We start from the raw sequence: 21,546 nt of genomic DNA, 5'->3' as shown, positions 1-21,546 counted from the left end.
TGTTTGGAGAGCTCCTTGGTCTTCATGGTGCCGCTTGCGTGGTGTTGCAGAACAGGTGTAGATATACTGAGATCATGTGACAGATCATGTGACACTTAGATTGCACACAGGTGGACTTTATTTAACTAGTTATGTGACTTCTGAAGGTAATTGGTTGCACCAGATCTTATTTAAGGGCTTCATAGCAAAGGGGGTGAATACATATCCACGCACCACTTTTCTGTTATTTATTGTTTTGAATTTTCTGAAACATGTTATTTTTTTCCATTTCACTTCACCAATTTGGACTATTTTGTGTATGTCCATTACATGAAATCCAAATAAAAATCAATTTAAATTACAGGCTGTAATGCAACAAAATAGGAAAAACGCCAAGGGGGTGAATAGTTTTGCAAGGCACTGTAGCTATCATTAGATAGTTAATCCAGAGATTCTTACCTTTAATTCTAGGTCATTGATTGCAAGATATTAGCTGTGGTTCATTAGTCTTTTAATAAATGCATAACGGTTAACCTGGACACTTGCATCTTATATTATTCTGAGTGGTGATGCAAGGCTTGCTATCTTGGTTAGATTCATTGATACAATTACGGGCCTTTAGCATTCACATAATATTGGAGTCAGAGTCAAAATATGATTTGCTCTTCACCTTCTTCTGGCCACAGTCCATACTTGGTCCCTTACTCTTTCATTTACATTAATGATATTCACCTTTTCCAAATGTGTATTTTGGTCAAGTTTCGTCCAACTGACAATACATGACATTATCAAAGTATGTTTGTCTAGTTTATGTTTCTATCTGAAAATAGTTTTCACTCTTACCGTCTTCTGACGTTGACATCAGTCCTTTGAGTCGTGTAGTGACCTCTCCGAGGAGTGGTGGTCTGGGTGGAGGTGGTAGACCATGATGGGGTGGGGGTCCGGTCGGGTCTGGCCACTTTTTAAAGGTCATTTTTATGACGTTTCAGAACCACTTGTCAAACAAAGTTTAAAATGTATCATTTTATTTTTAAAGCTATGACAGATAATTCTGACATGTTTCCTAGAGGTCAAAGATCCCACTTCTGTCGATCTGAACATTCTGAAAATGTGTCTGATGGATAGCTATGAATCTAATATTTCCAATGATATATGATTAAAGGGTATACATGAGCAATAACCTGATGTACTGTATTCTGACATTGTCATAGGGTAAAACCCCTATGGGAAAACTGAATGGGATGGAGGGATGGATAGAAATATAGAAAATATACAGAAAGCTACCATTGCTGCAATGATAGAACACATTTTACACTCTAGGGACATCGACCCCAGGTGAGCCCCACCGAGCCCAATGGCTCATTGACTATAAAACCTACAGATTAGTTCAGTTTATTTTTTATCAATGTGTGGATCTGTGTGTGTGTGTATGATTGTACAGTTGTGTACATTTAAAGAATGCCATTATTTTACTTTTAAATGTGTGTATATTGTTGTGTATTGTTAGATATTACTGCACTGTTGGAGCTAGGAACACAAGCATTTCTACACATGCAATAACATCTGCTAAATATGTGTATGCGACCAATACATTTTGATGATTAAGAGTGTGTGATTGTGTGTGAGTACAAGTGCATAGGTTTGTGTGTTTGGGTTTGCAATTGGTGGAGTGTGGTATGTGCATTAACATTAGTGAAGTAACACATAAAAAATTGGTTTAGGTGTTATTACATGATCGGTTTAAGTTATGTTATTCATCAAAAAAATTGTTACTCACCTGATAACATAACTTATTACATTAAATGGAAAAGTTATTATTATAACAATTCAACATTATTTATATTAACCAACAAGGTATTACATTTACCGGTTTTATTACATAAAATCTAAAGGTTATTACATTAACCATTGTTACAAGACACAGTATACATAGTTCTTGCCTTGACCACATGGATATTATTACCCAATTCATCATTGATTCGTTTTTGGATCATTTTAATCAATTTAGATAATTATGAAAATATCAAATTAAAGTGATAACTTCTTGTTTAGAAGATAATATAATGAATGTATTGATCAATTGAATACATGAATATACACCTATTGTTGAAACATTGTTCTACATAATGACATTTAATAATAATAGTATCATGAGTATATGAAAGAAGATACAATTATCAACATCCCCCCCAACACACACAGGTTCACTATGACATTTTCTAGAACATTTATGCATTTAGATCCCAATGTGTGATATTACATAGACACAGGGGAGACCTGATCCTAGATCAGAGCTGAATATTATGCTACTCAGAGGTTACCATGGTGATCAGAATAAGTAACCTGATTTAAGAATGGGAGATGGATATGACTGTTCACTAGATGTTTTCTATTGATCCTTTATTTAGGGATCTGGAACCGGTGCCGGATAGGAGGGAGATGAAATACGTCATGTTTGTGCTTTTTGGTGTTTTCTCATTGGCCCTAAATGAACAAAGCTCTTCCCACATATCTCTATGTAAGGTTTATCACCAGTGTGTGTTCGCTGGTGTCTAGTCAGGGAGGAAGCTACAGTAAAGGTCTTCCCACACTGATCACAGCTATAAGGCTTCTCTCCAGTGTGTATTACCTGGTGTCTATTCAGGGAGAAAGCTAGAGCAAAGCTCTTCCCACATAGACATAAGTTCTCTCTCCAGTGTGTGTTCGATAGTGTCTAATCAGGGAGGAAACCAATGCAAAGCTCTTCCCACACTGATTACAGCTATAAGGCTTTTCTCCAGTGTGTATTACCTGGTGTCTATTCAGGGAGAAAGCTACAGCAAAGCTCTTCCCACACTGATCACAGCTATAAGGCTTAACTCCTGTGTGTTTTATCTTGTGTTTTGTCAGGTTGCCTAACTGATTGAAGTTCTTCCCACACTGATCACAGGTAAAAGGCTTCTCTCCAGTGTGTACACGCTGGTGTATGGTCAAGTTGCTTGACTGATTGAAGCCCTTTCCACACTGATCACAGCTATAAGGCTTAACTCCAGTGTGTGTCAGCTTGTGTTTTGTCAGGTGGACTGACTGATTGAAGGTCTTCCCACACTGATCACAGGTAAAAGGCTTCTCTCCAGTGTGTACACGCTGGTGTTTGGTCAAGTTGCTTGACTGACTGAAGCTCCTTCCACACTGATCACAGCTATAAGGCTTAACTCCAGTGTGTGTCAGCTTGTGTTTTGTCAGGTGGACTGACTGATTGAAGGTCTTCCCACACTGATCACAGGTAAAAGGCTTCTCTCCAGTGTGTACACGCTGGTGTATGGTTAGGGCTCCTGCACTATCAAAGCTTTTCCCACAATCAAGGCAGGAGTAAGGCTTCTCCCCTGTATGAATTCTTGGATGAGATTTGAAGGTGTTAGATGCAGCAAAACTCTTCCCACACTGATCACAGTGAATAATGAAGCCACTCTGGCTTGTGAAACTCTTCCCACAGCCAGAGCAGCAGTGAGGTTTCTTCCCTGTACGTCTCTGCTGGTGTTTCTTGAGATGTTCCGATCTGGAGAAACTCTTCTCTGTCTCGTCAGCAACATCATGTGGTTGAGTTTCCCCAGATGATAAGCCCCTCCCACTGATAGAATGACTGTTAGGGGTGTCCCCTGTGAAACAAAGACATTGAATAAATAGGTTTGGGAAATATGGGTCCATAAATACTATAATATCTTGTTTTAATTCTTTGTTATTTAGCAGACACTCTTATCCAGAGCGACTTACAGGAGCAATTAGGGTTAAGCACCTTGCTCAAGGGCACAGACAGATTTTTCACCTAGTCGGCTCAGAGATTTGACCAGCAACCTTTCGATTAGTGGCCCAACGCTCTTAACCACTAGGCTACCTGCCGCCCTTATCATCAATATACACTCCGTGGCCAGTTTATTAGGTACACCCCCTCCGTTCACGAAACTGGATCAACAATTTACTGGACATTGAGTATACTGTTTATAAAATCAATTAACAGAAGTTGCAGAAGCAGATTGTAGTCTAATCCACACACCCCATTGTTCTTACTTGATGAAATCAAATCTCCATCTCCCTCCTCCTCGTGTCCTTCTCTTACAGTTCCACTCTGCCCTGGTGCTTTCCTGCAGTCGACCAGCCACACAGACACCCTCTTCAGACCCTGCAGTAAGACTCTACCAGGAGAGTTGTGACCAGGGAACTCTGGCAGGATGGAGGGCGACGGGCTAGCTCTGTCCTGGTGACCACAGGAAGTATTGTACATAGAATATCATTAGACCAAACATTTGGTTACTTTAGTCTAAATCTCTGATTGATTGGGTGCATCCTTATAATAACTACTTTCTCCTGAAGTGTGTAATTGATCACTACTTTCTACAAATGTACAGTTTTTTCAAATGGAAGTTGTATATTATTTACAAATGTAAAACATTTAAACATTTGTAATGCCCCCGTCTTATGTTCAGAACCTTTGATTGAGAATTAATTGGAGTTGAACACATCTTTCACCCCTGAGTTAATCTTGGTTAACCCAGAACTAATGTCTCACGTAATTGGTCAGCCGCTCGATTTAGTTCTGGGTCCATATGTGTTAGGAGGAGATCTTAAGAGATGCTGGAACGAGGAACACCACCCTCTCTTTCAAGATACGGGCCGAATGTCCCCACCCCTTTCCAAAATGTGGCTGTACAATAGAGCCACGTCTTTCTGGTGCCTTTTACAGCTTGTTTCTAGCCTAAACCATTACATTTATGCATCCTATACATTTATATAATCAGGGTTTGGGAACATTAGCCCCCTCCCCAACCGCCACACCACTGGAATGGCCGTTGACAAATATCCAACACATGGGCTAGTCCACCATCCAGATCAGAGCTGTAAATACAATCAAGCCTGTCAAATGGCAGAGTTGTTAGTTTGGCACTGTTGATCCGCACATATTTGGATGAAAATGTCAAGACAGGAGAAGGTGCATACTAGAATCTATTCTGGATGTTCGAAACTGGTGAGTTTTTCTGATGCTAGCATGCATGTATTTGCACACTGAAGTGGACAACGTCCTTTTTACATGTGCATTTGCCCTCCCTTCGGCAAATCAGATCACGACTCCAATCTCCTCCTCTCTGCCCATCCACGTCGACAGGGCCGCAGTGGAGAAGGTAAAAAGCTTCCAGTTCCTTTGTGTACACATCTGACAATCTGAAATGGTCCACCCACACAGACAGTGTGGTGAAGGCGGCTCAACAGCGCCTCTTCAACCTCAGGAGGCTGAAGAAATTCGGCTTGGCCCCTAAGACCCACAAACTTTTACAGATGCACCATTGAGAGCATCCTGTCGGGCTGTATCACCGCCTGGTACAGCAACTGCACGTTCGCAATTTCAGGGCTCTCCAGAGGGTGGTGCGGTCTGCCCAACGCATCACCGGGGCACAATGTCTGCCCTCCAAGACATCTACAGCACCCAACGTCACAGGAAGGCCAAAAAGATCATCAACCACCCGAGCAATGGCCTGTTCACCCCGCTATCATCCAGAAGACGAGGTCAGTACAGGTGCATCACAGCTGGGACCGAGAGACTGAAAAACAGCTTCTATCTCAAGGCCATCAGACTGTTGAACAGCCATCACTAGACGGCCTCCACCCAGTAACCTGCCCTGAACTTAGTCACTGTCACTTGCCGACTACCACCCGGTTAAGTTACCATGCACCTTAGAGGCTGCTGGCCTATGTACATAGCATGGAACACTGGTTACTTTTAATAACTTTAATTTTTACCCACTTCATTTGTATATACTGTATTCTAGTCAAGGCCATCCTATTCAACTATTGCTGTATATATATATATATATATATATATATATATATACATACATACATACATACATACATACATACACACACACACACACATACACACACACACACACACACACACTATTCAATCCTACGTAATCTACAGATATAAATATTATATCCACATACTGTCCATATTGTCTATGTATCCCATCACATACACAACATGACCAAAAGTATGTGTACACCTGCTCGTCAAACAGCTCATTCCAAAGTCATGGGCATTATATACACTTTTCAGGGAAGGCTTTCCACTAGATTTTGGAACATTGCTGTGGGGACTGATGTTGGGTGATTAGGCCTGGCTCGCGGTCGGCGTTCCAATTCATCCCAAAGGTGTTCGATGGGGTTGAGGGTAGGGCTCTGTGCAGGCCAGTCAAGATCTTTCACACCGATCTCCACAAACCATTTCTTCATGGACCTCGCTTTGTGCACGGGGGCATTGTCATGCTGAAACAGGAAAGGGACCTTCCCCAAACTGTTGCCACAAAGTTAGAAGCACAGAATCGTCTAGAATGTCATTGTGTGCTGTAGCGTTAAGATTTCCCTTTACTGGAACTAAGAGGCCTAGCCCGAACCATGAAAAACAGCCCCAGACCATTATTCCTCCTCTATGCATTGGGGCAGGTAGCGTTCTCCTAGCATCCGCCAAACTCAGATTTGTCAGTCTGACTGCCAGATGGTGAAGCTCCACAGAATTAGTTTCCACTGCTTCAGAGTCCAATGGCGGCGAGCTTTACACCACTCCAGCCGACGCTTGGCATTGCGCATGGTGAATTTAGGCTTGTGTGCGTCTGCTCAGCTATGGAAATCCATTTCATGAAACTCCCGACGAACAGTTATTGTGCTGACGTTGCGTCCAGTGGCAGTTTGGAACTCGGTAGTGAGTGTTGCTACCGAGGACAGACGATGTTTACGTGCAACGCACTTCAGTACTCGGTGGTCCCGCTCTGTGAGCTTGTGTGGCCTACCACTTCTCGATTGAGCCATTGTTGCTCCTAGACGTTTCTACTTCACAATAAACAGCACTAACAGTTGACCGCGGAAACTCTAGCAGGGCTGAAATTTGACAAACGGATTTGTTGGAAAGGTGGCATCCATGATGGCGCCACGTTGAAAGTCACTGAGCTCTTCAGTAAGGCCATTCTACTGCCAATGTTTGTCTATGGAGATTGCATGGCTGTGTGCTCAATTTTATACACCTGTCAGCAACGGGTGTGGCTGAAATAGCCGAATCCTATCATTTGAAGGGGTGTCCACATACTTATGAATGTACTGTATTTATACTCTGGACTCCGACATTGCTCGTCCTAATTTTTATATATTTCTTAATTAAACATTATTTTAATTTTAGATTTGTGTGTATTGTTGTGAATTGTTAGATATTACTGCACTGTTGGAACTAGGAACATAGCTTATCTTATTGCGGGTGTAGCGAAGTGGTTAAGTATGTGTACGCGACCAACAAAATCTGATTTGATTTGTTTTCTCAGCTACAGTTTGAGTTGTGTCCTGTCTGACAGTGAAATATGGCTAGCTCTTACCGTAGCTTGGCCTATGGAGTAACGTTAGCTAACAACATTTTGTACATCGCATTGTTCAGTACACTTAACCTTATTTTAGCCCCCAAAAAAGGTAATACTTCCAGGTCAACTGTAATATGAATACCATTGTAAAGCACCATTTCTCCCCTTTCCAGCAAAGTCAATGACGAGACCTTCATGCTACCCGTCTCTGCATGATTGAAGAAAGCAATGGAGCTCCGCCGGGTCTCTTTAAAAATGGCGGGTGGGGAAGCGAAAGCTACTGCGTCATGTGGGGAACCGGCTTTCTTCACCCGATTTGCCCAATTTATCACCTCTAAAATGTAAATAAAACACTATAAAGAGTTTATATAATGTCTCATTACATAGCTTTTCAAAATGTGTCAATCCGACAAGTCCAAGGGTCACTTTATGGAAGCTATACAGTGGGGAGAACAAGTATTTGATACACTGCCGATTTTGCAGGTTTTCCTACTTACAAAGCATGTAGAGGTCTGTAATTTTTATCATAGGTACACGTCAACTGTGAGAGACGGAATCTAAAACAAAAATCCAGAAAATCAGATTGTATGATTTTTAAGTAATTAATTTGCATTTTATTGCATGACATAAGTATTTGATACATCAGAAAAGCAGAACTTAATATTTGGTACAGAAACCTTTGTTTGCAATTACAGAGATCATACGTTTCCTGTAGGTCTTGACCAGGTTTGCACACACTGCAGCAGGGATTTTGGCCCACTACTCCATACAGACCTTCTCCAGATCCTTCAGTTTCGGGGCTGTCGCTGGGCAATACGGACTTTCAGCTCCCTCCAAAGATTTTCTATTCGGTTCAAGTCTGGAGACTGGCTAGGCCACTCCAGGACCTTGAAATGCTTCTTACGGAGCCACTCCTTAGTTGCCCTGGCTGTGTGTTTCGGGTCGTTGTCATGCTGGAAGACCCAGCCATGACCCATCTTCAATGCTCTTACTGAGGGAAGGAGGTTGTTGGCCAAGATCCCGCGATACATGGCCCCATCCATCCTCCCCTCAATACGGTGCAGTCGTCCTGTTCCCTTTGCAGAAAAGCATCCCCAAAGAATGATGTTTCCACCTCCATGCTTCACGGTTGGGATGGTGTTCTTGGGGTTGTACTCATCCTTCTTCTTCCTCCAAACACGGCGAGTGGAGTTTAGACCAAAAAGCTATATTTTTGTCTCATCAGACCACATGACCTTCTCCCATTCCTCCTCTGGATCATCCAGATGGTCATTGACAAACTTCAGATGGGCCTGGACATGCGCTGGCTTGAGCAGGGGGACCTTGCGTGCGCTGCAGGATTTTAATCCATGACGGCGTAGTGTGTTACTAATGGTTTTCTTTGAGACTGTGGTCCCAGCTCTCTTCAGGTCATTGACCAGGTCCTGCCGTGTAGTCCTGGGCTGATCCCTCACCTTCCTCATGATCATTGATGCCCCACGAGGTGAGATCTTGCATGGAGCCCCAGACCGAGGGTGATTGACCGTCATCTTGAACTATTTCAATTTTCTAATAATTGCGCCAACAGTTGTTGCCTTCTCACCAAGCTGCTTGCCTATTGTCCTGTAGCCCATCCCAGCCCTGTGCAGGTCTACAATTTTATCCCTGATGTCCTTACACAGCTTTCTGGTCTTGGCCATTGTGGAGAGGTTGGAGTCTGTTTGATTGAGTGTGTGGACAGGTGTCTTTTATACAGGTAACGAGTTCAAACAGGTGCAGTTAATACAGGTAATGAGTGGAGAACAGGAGGGCTTCTTAAAGAAAAACTAACAGGTCTGTGAGAGCCGGAATTCTTACTGGTTGGTAGGTGATCAAATACTTATGTCATGCAATAAAATGCAAATTAATTACTTAAAAATCATACAATGTGATTTTCTGGATTTTTGTTTTAGATTCCGTCTCTCACAGTTGAAGTGTACCTATGATAAAAATGACAGACCTTTACATGCTTTGTAAGTAGGAAAACCTGCAAAATCGGCAGTGTATCAAATACTTGTTCTCCCCACTGTATGTATGACTCCCTGATAAAATAAAGGTTCAATAAAAATAAAAGTGTTTTAAATCAAGGCAAGAATTTCAGCTAAATAGGCACAGAAAATACTCTAATCTCACAACTATAATATAATGGAATACAACAGAATAAAATATTTCATAATAACTGTCCAAATTAAATTTTTTGAAAGTGCATTAATAGTGAGATGAGTATCTCAGTTACTTCTCAAAAATAGTAATAATTTGAAAAGGGGCAATTAACTAGCTGGAGTAGCGCATCGTTGCCCATTAATTAAAGGCTAGCGAGCAAGCATCGGGTGATTCAACATGTTTTTTTCTACTTGCACACACACAGAAATCAGTACCATGGATACACATATTTAGCTTAGGTTGATCAGACTAAATCGTTTTTGGTATCTTTTAGTTGTCACTGTATTAGACTAAGCATAGGTGATTAGATTATGTTGAAGTGGTGCTGGAATAGTGAAGGCAGACCCTGTTTTCTTTGCAACTTGCGGTAACTCTAAATCAATAGTTTAGTAACATTAACTGGCTTGACCATGCTGTAGGTCATGTAACTGTTTGTTACATGCAATTTGTTTTGTGAATTTCAAGGGACAAATGTTGCTCTCTGGTTTTATGATTAAACAAAAGGTGTGGTTGAATTTATTATGCCACTGTCTTCTTGTCTCGGCTGTGTCAAGGCATATGAACTAGCAGGTTATAGAGCAAACAACGCAATTATCACAACAAATAGGTTGTAATATGGCTATTTTTCTGGATTGGCTTCCCCGGGGATTTTACCCACCCACCCCTACTGCAAGGTGTAGGCTTGGCCTCATTTCTCCATGGTTCTGACTTTAGCTGCTCGTTGCGCATTGCCTTGTATCAATATGTGTGCTTTAGGCTAGTAGGCTACTTTGCTGAAGGACAAAATATCACAAGTGTTTATTACCACCATTGTTTATTTTGTCCAGCTGTTCAAATGGAACGAAGGGATATGGAAGATCAAAGATGATGAAAACTAGGCCTAGACATGTTATACACCACAGTAGGCATACTGTTAATAAAAGTAAACCAAACTTACCTGATCCATCGTGGAAGCTATTCTTTCTTCAGCGTTTATAAAAAAAATAAAAAATAAACGTGACAGTAAATCTGTAGCTAGCCTACACTACAGTTACTTTGTCACAGCATTCAGATAAAGAACAGCTAGACCAGAGCAATCAAACGTCCTTTTAAATATCGAAACTCGATTTAAGTTGTGACAAATAAACGTCTAATGTAGGCTAATCTTACTTCAGAAAGATCCTGCGTAAGATTTTACCTGATCTATTAGTCAATAAAACGTTCAACACCCTATTCACCAAGAATCCTGTTGTTTGTTTTTGTCTAACTAATTCTACCCCAGAGCCTGTTGGAACAACGTCCTTGTCGAGAGTCCAGATACTTTTATTGGCTGAGGCCCAGTTAGGGTAGCTGACTTAAATGAGTAAGCAGCTGATGTGCCAAAAAGCTCCAAAACATTATGGTGGCTTAGGAAGGCCACCAAAAATTCTGAAATTTCCATCCCCAACTATAACATTTTCCATCTAGATAGAACTGCCAAAGGGGGTGGAGTTGCAATCTACTGTAGAGATAGCCTGCAGAGCTCTATCATACTATCCAGGTCTGTGCCCAAACAGTTTGAGCTTCTACTTCTAAAAATCCACCTTTCCAGAAATAAGTCTCTCACTGTTGCCGCTTGCTACAGACCGCCCTCAGCCCCCAGCTGTGCCCTGGATACCATATGTGAATTGATTGCCCCCCATTTATCCTCAGAGTTCGTACTGCTTGGTGACCTAAATTGGGATATGCTTAACACCCCGGCCATCCTACAATCCAAACTAGATGCCCTCAATCTCACACAAATTATCAACGAACCTACCAGGTACAACCCTAAATCCGTAAACATGGGTACCCTCATAGATATCATCCTGACTAACTTACCCTCTAAATACACCTCCGCTGTCTTCAACCAGGATCTCAGCGATCACTGCCTTATTGCCTGCGTCCGTAACGGGTCCGCGGTCAAACGACCACCCCTCATCACTGTCAAACGCTCCCTAAAACACTTTAGCGAGCAGGCCTTCCTAATTGACCTGGCCCAGGTATCCTGGATGGATATAGATCTCATTCCGTCAGTAGAGGATGCCTGGTGGTTCTTTGAAAGTAATTTCCTCTCAATCTTAAATAAACATGCCCCATTCAAAAAAATACAGAACTAACAACAGATATAGCCCCTGGTTCTCCTCAGACTTGACTGCCCTTGACCAGCACAAAAACATCCTGTGGCGTACTGCATTAGCATCAAATAGCCCCCGCGATATGCAACTTTTCAGGGAAGTTAGGAACCAATATACACAAGCAGTCAGGAAAGCAAAGGCTAACTTTTTCAAACAGAAATTTGCATCCTGTAGCACTAACTCCAAAAAGTTTTGGGACACTGTAAAGTCCATGGAGAATAAGAGCACTTCCTCCCAGCTGCCCACTGCACTGAGGCTAGGAAACACTATCACCACCGATAAATCTACAATAATCGAGAATTTCAACAAGCATTTTGCTACGGCTGGCCATGCTTTCCACCTGGCTACCACTACCCCGGCCACCAACTCTGCACCCTCCGCTGCAACTTGCCCATGCCCCCCCGCTTCTCCTTCACACAAATTCAGACAGCTGATGTTCTGAAAGAGCTGCAAAATCTGGACCCCTACAAATCAGCTGGGCTAGACAATCTGGACCCTTTCTTTCTAAAACTAGCCGCAGAAATTGTCGCAACCCCTATTACTAGCCTGTTCAACCTCTCTTTCGTAACGTCTGAGATCCCCAAAGATTGGAAAGCTGCTGCGGTCATCCCCCTCTTCAAAGGGGGTGACACTCTAGATCCAAACTGTTACAGACCTATATCCATCCTGCCCTGCCTTTCGAAAGTATTTGAAAGCCAAGTTAACAAACAGATCACCAACCATTTCGAATCCCACCGTACCTTCTCCGCTATGCAATCCGGTTTCCGAGCTGGTCATGGGTGCACTTCAGCCACGGTCAAGGTCCTAAACGATATTATAACCGCGATCGATAATAGACAGTACTGTGCAGCAGTCTTCATCGACCTGGCCAAGGCTTTCAACTCTGTCAACCACCGCATTCTTATTGGCAGACTAAATAGCCTTGGTTTCTCAAATGACTGCCTCGCCTGGTTCACCAACTACTTCTCAGATAGAGTTCAATGTGTGAAATCGGAGGGCCTGTTGTCTGGACCTATGGCAGTCTCTATGGGGGTGCCACAGGGTTCAATTCTTGGGCCGACTCTTTTCTCCGTGTATATCAATGATGTCGCTCTTGCTGCTGGTGACTCTCAGATCCACCTCTACGCAGACGACACCATTTTGTATACATCTGGCCCTTCATTGGACACTGTTAACAAACCTCCAAACGAGCTTCAATGCCATACAACACTCCTTCAGTAGCCTCCAACTGCTCTTAAACACTAGTAAAACTAAATGCATGCTCTTCAACTGAACGCTGCTGGCACCCGCCCACCCGACTAGAATCACCACTCTCGACGGGTCTGACCTAGAGTATGTGGACAACTACAAATACCTAGGTGTCTGGTTAGACTGTAAACTCTCCTTCCAGACTCACATTAAGAATCTCCAATCCAAAGTTAAATCTAGAATCGGCTTCCTATTTCGCAACAAAGCCTCCTTCACTCATGCTGCCAAACATGCCCTCGTAAAACTGACTATCCTACCGATCCTTGACTTCGGCGATGTCATTTACAAAATAGCCTCCAACACTCTACTCAGCAAATTGGATGTAGTCTATCACAGTGCCATCCGTTTTGTCTCCAAAGCCCCATACACTACCCACCACTGTGACCTGTACGCTCTTGTTGGCTGGTCCTCACTACATGTTCGTCGTCAAACCCACTGGCTCCAGGCCATCTATAAATCACTGCTAGGCAAATCCCCGCCTTATCTTAGCTCATTGGTCACCATAGCAGCACCCACCCGTAGTCTGCGCTCCAGCAGGTATATCTCACTGGTCATTCCCAAAGCCAACACCTCCTTTGGCTGCCATTCCTTCCAGTTCTCTGCTGCCAATGACTGGAACGAATTGCAAAAATCTCTGAAGCTGGAGACTCTTATCTCCCTCACTAACTTTAAGCATCAGTTGTCATAGCACCTTACCGATCACTGCACATGTACACAGCCCATCTGAAATTAGCCCACCCAACTACCTCATCCCTATATTGTTATTTATTTTGCTCTTTTGCACCCCAGTATCTCTATTTGCACATAATCTCTTGCACATCTAGCATTCCAGTGTTAATACTAATTGTAATTATTTTGCACTATAGCCTATTTATTGCCTTACCTCCATAACTTGCTACATTTGCACACACTGTATATATATTTTCTGTTGTATTTTATGACCTTATGTTTTTTTACCCCATATGTAACTCTGTGTTGTTGTTTTTATCGCACTGCTTTGCTTTATCTTGGCCAGGTCACAGTTGTAAATGAGAACTTGTTCTCAACTGGCTTACCTGGTTAAATAAAGGTGAATAAAAATTAATAAATAAAAAATTATCATAGCAAGCCTCACCAGACAGCTTCAGTCCATATCGAATGTACAGGATGGAGTTATGGGTCTGCAAGGACATCCGATTTCTAAGTTTGCTTTTTACCACACTCATCTGGCTGAATACTCTCTCGACTTCAGCATTCGAGTGTGGCAAGGACAACAGACACAGCAGCCATGGCAAGTTCTTGAAACGGGTTGATATCAGCTGCATCCCTGAACTTCCAAATCTCACTCCAGAAGCCCAGTGTGTTTTTTGTCTCATTCCATTTACTAACATGGATGGCACGCCATTGCTGGACAATCTTGTCTATCTCTGCAGGGGAGTAGCCAAGGAGCTTGGCAATTTTTTATATTTCTCCAGGGCTCTTATTGTGCTTTAGAGTTTCCTCCACATTGAAAACTGACATGTACTGCAATGCTTCGATGTTGTCCGGCAGTCAACTCATTAGTGAGGGAGATGGTGAAGGCTACACAACGCTTTCGGACATTGTTTTCATCCTCAGGCGCAAGGTGGAGCTCAGCTGCCTTTCACTCAAAAAGGTAACCAAGGTACGGTTTGGGACTGATGTATCCATCTATTGGCCCTTTGAGTATATCAACATTTGCCAATGGATTCAGCACCCTGCTGCTCACAGACTTGATCAGGCTAACCAAGCTGTCAAGTAGCTTAAGAGGATCTACTTGCTCTCCCTCAAAAGCCTTGATGGCCAACTGTACCTCACCCAGCACTGACTTCAAAAAAGTCAGATACAATATGTTTTGAGGATCACTGTAGATGGAGTATAAAACCTCAGCCATGTAACAGTGTTCACTGGACTGGGTGACTGCGAAATGCAGCCTAAGCTCCTCTCACTGGTCCAAAATGCATGAAACCACAGGTTCAATGGAGAGCCAACGTGTGGCACACACCTTGGTTATCTGTAAAGGTTTCTCCCCACAGTTGATGGTCTCATATATGGCCTTGTAGGCCTCCCTGAGCTTTGTAGACACTGAAAACAAGTTATAAGTCTCTCGTACCAAGTACTCCACACTACGGGGGATGGTGTCATTGGAAGCATGACTTACAGCAAGCTGCAGAGAGTGGCACACACAGCGAATAAGAACCAGATCTTTGAGGCCATACTCCTCCTTCAGCACTTTATGGACCCCATTGTTAATCCCCGTCATAACAGAGGCATTGTCAGTCCCTATCCCCAGGAGTTTCTCTTTTTTAAGACAACACTTCGAGGAAAGCCCCAACAGCACAGGCTATAGATATGGCATCTCCTCCCTCCAACTCAACAAGCCCCAGAAATGTTGATACAATTGTCTGCTTGGTGTCACTAAAGTACCTTATCACAACCCCCAGGTACTTAGAAACACTTACATCCGTGGACTCATCGAGGAGGAGGCTGAAACGCTGGTCACCCACATCTGCGACCAACTTTTTCAGAAAGTATGGTGTTAGAACACCATTAATCATTTCTGTGCACTTTGTCCTGTGCATTTTGAAGTGGGTAGCAGCAGTGGAGTTTGAGAAAGCAGCTCTACATGCTTCTCCAATGTGATCACATGCCAGCATGGAACAGTATTCAGCGATAGCTAATGCCATGGTGGCCTCAGCATTTTTTGCAGAGTCATTTTTTTTTAACCATAAATGGCAGCTTGTTTTGGGTGGAACTGTTATAAGGCTTTGCCTTTTCATTATGTTTTTGAGTTGCCATGTGTTTTTTTACATCACTAAGTTTGGCGTAGAAATCAGCCTTACAATACAGGCAGTATGCCCGTGTATCATCTCCAATAAATGGCTTCAACCAGCCTTTGAATTCAGGATTTGATTCCCCACTCCTTTCTGTATTTTTGAGTGTACAGTTTAGACTGAGACATGATGAGCTAGCCAGCTAGATGTTTAGCTTATGTCACAGAGGCACACACACAGTGGACGAGGTGAGTAAGTGACTGAGGCTGTGTGAGTCAAATGCAGTGATTTATTTTTGTGCAGTGATTTATTTTAGACAAAGAACATTTTACATTTACATCCCGCCCTGAATGTAAGCCAGAGCGGGATCAGCCAGCGGCGGCATGCGCGATTCATTTGCAGTCTGGACGCGGAGGGGTAAACATCTCAGCAGGGAGGGACTGGGCCTCCTGTGAGTGCTTTGGGACAGGGGTGGGGCCCACGGCAGCAACCGCTGCTCGTTGAGAATAGTAAGAACGATACGTGCTTTCACGTCAGAGTCGCCAAAAGTCTCCAATAACACCAGAAAAAGTGGCTAGATTTGTCGCTAAGTTGGCAACACTGGGATGGGTCTTCTTTGGTATTATGGCGGTCCGCAAACAATTGTTAAAGATGCATGCCACCACCAACTGATTTTTCTGTTATACACTGCTCAAAAAAATAAAGGGAACACTAAAATAACACATCCTAGATCTGAATGAATGAAAATCTTGTTAAATACTTTTTTCTTTACATGTGCTGACAACAAAATCACACAAAAATTATCAATGGAAATCAAATGTATCAACCCATGGAGGTCTGGATTTGGAGTCACCCTCAAAATTAAAGTGGAAAACCACACTACAGGCTGATCCAACTTTGATGTAATGTCCTTAAAACAAGTCAAAATTAGGCTCAGTAGTGTGTGTGGCCTCCAAGTGCCTGTATGACCTCCCTACAACGCCTGGGCATGCTCCTGATGAGGTGGCGGATGGTCTCCTGAGGGATCTCCTCCCAGACCTGGACTAAAGCATCCGCCAACTCCTGGACAGTCTGTGGTGCAATGTGGCGTTGGTGGATAGAGCGAGACATGATGTCCCAGATGTGCTCAATTGGATTCAGGTCTGGGGAAAGGGCGGGCCAGTCCATAGCATCAATGCCTTCCTCTTGCAGGAACTGCTGACACACTCCAGCCTCATGAGGTCTAGCATCGTCTTGCATTAGGAGGAACCCAGGGCCAACCGCACCAGCATATGGTCTCACAAGGGGTCTGAGGATCTCATCTCGGTACCTAATGGCAGTCAGGCTACCTCTGGCAAGCACATGGAGGCCCCCCAAAGAAATGCCACCCCACACCATGACTGACCCACCGCCAAACCAGTTATGCTGGAGGATGTTGCAGGCAGCAGAAAGTTCTCCACGGCGTCTCCAGACTCTGTCACGTCTGTCACATGCTCAGTGTGAACCTGCTTTCATCTATGAAGAGCACAGGGCGCCAGTGGCGAATTTGCCAATCTTGGTGTTCTCTGGCAAATGCCAAACGTCCTGCACGGTGTTGGGCTGTAAACACAACCCCCACCTGTGGACATCGGGCCCTCATACCACCCTCATGGCGTCTGTTTCTGACCGTTTGAGCAGACATACAGTGGGGGAAAAAAGTATTTAGTCAGCCACCAATTGTGCAAGTTCTCCCACTTAAAAAGATGAGAGAGGCCTGTAATTTTCATCATAGGTACACATCAACTATGACAGACAAATTGAGAGAAAAAAATCCAGAAAATCACATTGTAGGATTTTTAATGAATTTATTTGCAAATTATGGTGGAAAATAAGTATTTGGTCACCTACAAACAAGCAAGATTTCTGGCTCTCACAGACCTGTAACTTCTTCTTTAAGAGGCTCCTCTGTCCTCCACTCGTTACCTGTATTAATGGCACCTGTTTGAACTTGTTATCAGTTTAAAAGACACCTGTCCACAACCTCAAACAGTCACACTCCAAACTCCACTATGGCCAAGACCAAAGAGCTGTCAAAGGACACCAGAAACAAAATTGTAGACCTGCAGCAGGCTGGGAAGACTGAATCTGCAATAGGTAAGCAGCTTGGTTTGAAGAAATCAACTGTGGGAGCAATTATTAGGAAATGGAAGACATACAAGACAACTGATAATCTCCCTTGATCCACGCAAGATCTCACCCCGTGGGGTCAAAATGATCACAAGAACGATGAGCAGAAATCCCAGAAACACACGGGGGGACCTAGTGAATGACCTGCAGAGAGCTGGGACCAAAGTAACAAAGCCTACCATCAGTAACACACTACGCCACCAGGGACTAAAATCCTGCAGTGCCAGACGTGTCCCCCTGCTTAAGCCAGTACATGTCCAGGCCCGTCTGAAGTTTGCTAGAGTGCATTTGGATGATCCAGAAGAGGATTGGGAGAATGTCATATGGTCAGATGAAACCAAAATATAACTTTTTGGTAAAAACTCAACTCGTCGTGTTTGGAGGACAAAGAATGCTGAGTTGCATCCAAAGAACACCATACCTACTGTGAAGCATGGGGGTGGAAACATCATGCTTTGGGGCTGTTTTTCTGCAAAGGGACCAGGACGACTGATCCGTGTAAAGGAAAGAATGAATGGGGCCATGTATCGTGAGATTTTGAGTGAAAACCTCCTTCCATCAGCAAGGGCATTGAAGATGAAACGTGGCTGGGTCTTTCAGCATGACAATGATCCCAAACACACCGCCCGGGCAACGAAGGAGTGGCTTCGTAAGAAGCATTTCAAGGTCCTGGAGTGGCCTAGCCAGTCTCCAGATCTCAACCCCATAGAAAATCTTTGGAGGGAGTTGAAAGTCTGTGTTGCCCAGCGACAGCCCCAAAACATCACTGCTCTAGAGGAGATCTGCATGGAGGAATGGGCCAGAATACCAGCAACAGTGTGTGAGAACTTTGTGAAGACTTACAGAAAACGTTTGACCTGTGTCATTGCCAATGAAGGGTATATAACAAAGTATTGAGAAACTTTTGTTATTGACCAAATACTTATTTTCCACCATAATCTGCAAATAAATTCATTAAAAATCCTACAATGTGATTTTCTGGATTTTTTTTCCTCATTTTGTCTGTCATAGTTGACGTGTACCTATGATGAAAATTACAGGCCTCTCTCATCTTTTTAAGTGGGAGAACTTGCACAATTGGTAGCTGACTAAATACTTTTTTCCCCCACTGTATGCACATTTGTGGCCTGCTGGAGGTCATTTTGCAGGGCTCTGGCAGTGCTCCTCCTGCTCCTCCTTGCACAAAGGCGGAGGTAGCAGTCCTGCTGCTGGGTTGTTGCCCTTCTACAGCCTCCTCCATGTCTCCTGATGTACTGGCCTGTCTCCTGGTAGCGCCTCCATGCTCTGGACACTACGCTGACAGACACAGCAAACCTTCTTGCCACAGCTCGCATTGATGTGCCATCCTGGATGAGCTGCACTACCTGAGCCACTTGTGTGGGTTGTAGACTCAGTCTCATGCTCCCACTAGAGTGAAAGCACCGCCAGCATTCAAAAGTGACCAAAACATCAGCCAGGAAGCATAGGAACTGAGAAGTGGTCTGTGGTCACCACCTGCAAAACCACTCCTTTATTGGGGGTGTCTTGCTAATTGCCTATAATTTCCACCTGTTGTCTATTCCATTTGCACAACAGCATGTGACATTTATTGTCAATCAGTGTTGCTTCCTAAGTGGACAGTTTGATTTCACAGAAGTGTGATTGACTTGGAGTTACATTGTGTTGTTTAAGTGTTCCCTTTATTTTTTTGAGCAGCGTAAAATATTGTAGTACAAGTACTTCTCTGCAGCTGCCACCACAACATCTATCCACTGTCATTTACGTTCTATTCCTGCAGTACAGTTGACAACCATGGCCATGAACGCAAAAAAAACAAAAACATACAAAAGCATGTTATTTCTATCGCTCTCTATTGACCTCAGCCTAATCAAAGGGATCCTCTCAGTATCCGTCACTCTTTGATTAGGCGATACGACACTTTCTGCACTACTCTGATCCTGGTAACCTCAACCTGTCTTTCTCTTACCGGACACGTCTGATCTCCAGCACCATGGGTCCCCCTAGAGTTTCCACACACAACTTTTTCCATCAATACTCCACATTCCTTTCTCTCAGGTCCTCATTCACACTTCTCACATCTAGGAATATGCTTGCTACACACTGCTAAAAGGAAGTAGTCAAGGATGTGAGTTTGTGTTTATACAGGAAGTACCGCCCCCACTTACCGTCAACTAATCATGTCAATGTTGAGCTATAGTTTTAAAACTCGAAAATTAGTTACCTCTGGCTCGTTCAGCCATCCCTGTGGGAAAAATGTGGGTTTTGGAATAAACGCCAAAAATAAGGTTACCACAGGCTTAGATCTTATACGTTTTGTTCTATGAAATAATAGCAGTCAGTTAATAATAATAATAATAATAATAATAATAATAATCCATTTAGCAGACGCTTTTATCCAAAGCGACTTAGTCATGCGTGCATACATTATTTTATTTTTGTGTATGGGTGGTCCAGGGGATCGAACCCACTACCTTGGCGTTACAAGCGCCGTGCTCTACCAGCTGAGCTACGACCTTCATGAATTATGAAGCCTTTTTGTGATTTATATACTTTTTTTATTATATAAATTCTTAAATTCACAAGAAGTGATAAAGATTGTAGAACAAAACGTATAAGCTCTCCTAAACCTGTGTTTACAGCAGACCTCATTTTCGGCATTTATCTAAACACCCTACAAAAAAGCCATTACTTTTCACCATAGGCTTTGTCCAACGGAACCATGGCAAAATTAGTGCCTATAAAAAGATGCCATTACTATTTCTCTCTTTAGAGCCCCACAGTGGACGAGTCATAATACCCATAAAACCTAGTGGTCAAACAGGGAAATGGTCCAATTGTTTTCCACCATTCATTTTTCCCATAGGGTTACCCTGGAGAGACATTTTGATAACCATGTAAATCTCTCTCTGACAAGGTGACTTTTATCAGTATAGTCGGCTCTATTTACTCTCAAATTTCGCAAATGCAAATTAGCATGAAAGTAGACATCATGAAAGACTACAAATCCCTGCAAGCTCCTGCACATCATCTCTAGATAACACCTTTGCTAACAGGTATTGTGTCATTTTAAAACCTGCCCATGACAGGTCACAGAATTGTCAATTTAAAGAAATGCAGCCAATGTATTAATTAGAACATCTAGCTAACATTAGATAGTTAATCCAGAGATTCTTACCTTTAATGCTAGGTCATTGACTGCAAGATATTAGCACTTGTCCTTTAGTCTTTAAATAAATGCATACCAGTAAAACTAGACACTTGAATCTGATAGTATTCCGAGTGGTGACGCAAGGCTCGCTACTTGGCTATATCACAATACAATTACGGGCCTTTAGCATTCACATAATATTAATGCAGACACCTATTGTTGAAACATTATTATTATCTATTTAAATCCCAATAGTTGATATTACATAGACACAGGGGAGACCTGATCCCAGATCAGAGCTGCATATTATGCTCCAGCATGGTTACCATGGTGATCAGACTAAATCAAATCAAAATGTTATTTGCCACATGCGCCGAATACAACAGGTGTAGACCTTACTGTGAAATGCTTACTTACAAGCCCTTAACCAACAATGCAGTTAAGAAAAATAAGTGTTAAGTAAAGAAATCGATAAGTAAAAAATAAAAAATATAATTACAGAGCAGCAGTAAAATTAAATAACAGTAGGGAGGCTATATACAGGGGGTACAGGTACAGAGTCA

The 21,546-nt window shown here is 42.9% G+C and overlaps 1 protein-coding gene and 1 pseudogene across 1 annotated transcript in view; both read right to left on the bottom strand.

Annotated features, from left to right (window-relative positions):
• The window catches only part of LOC121551519 (gastrula zinc finger protein XlCGF57.1), a 42,434-nt gene that overhangs the window by 13,031 nt on the left and 7,857 nt on the right, over nt 1–21,546 (bottom strand). The window lies entirely within an intron of this gene.
• On the bottom strand, nt 1,843–10,504 carry LOC121551521 (annotated as a pseudogene).

Source organism: Coregonus clupeaformis, unplaced genomic scaffold (assembly GCF_020615455.1).
Source record: "Coregonus clupeaformis isolate EN_2021a unplaced genomic scaffold, ASM2061545v1 scaf0595, whole genome shotgun sequence".
NCBI classification, from domain to species: domain Eukaryota; kingdom Metazoa; phylum Chordata; class Actinopteri; order Salmoniformes; family Salmonidae; genus Coregonus; species Coregonus clupeaformis.
Note: the sequence above shows the minus strand (reverse complement) of the source record. Positions and strands in the feature narration are given on the sequence as shown.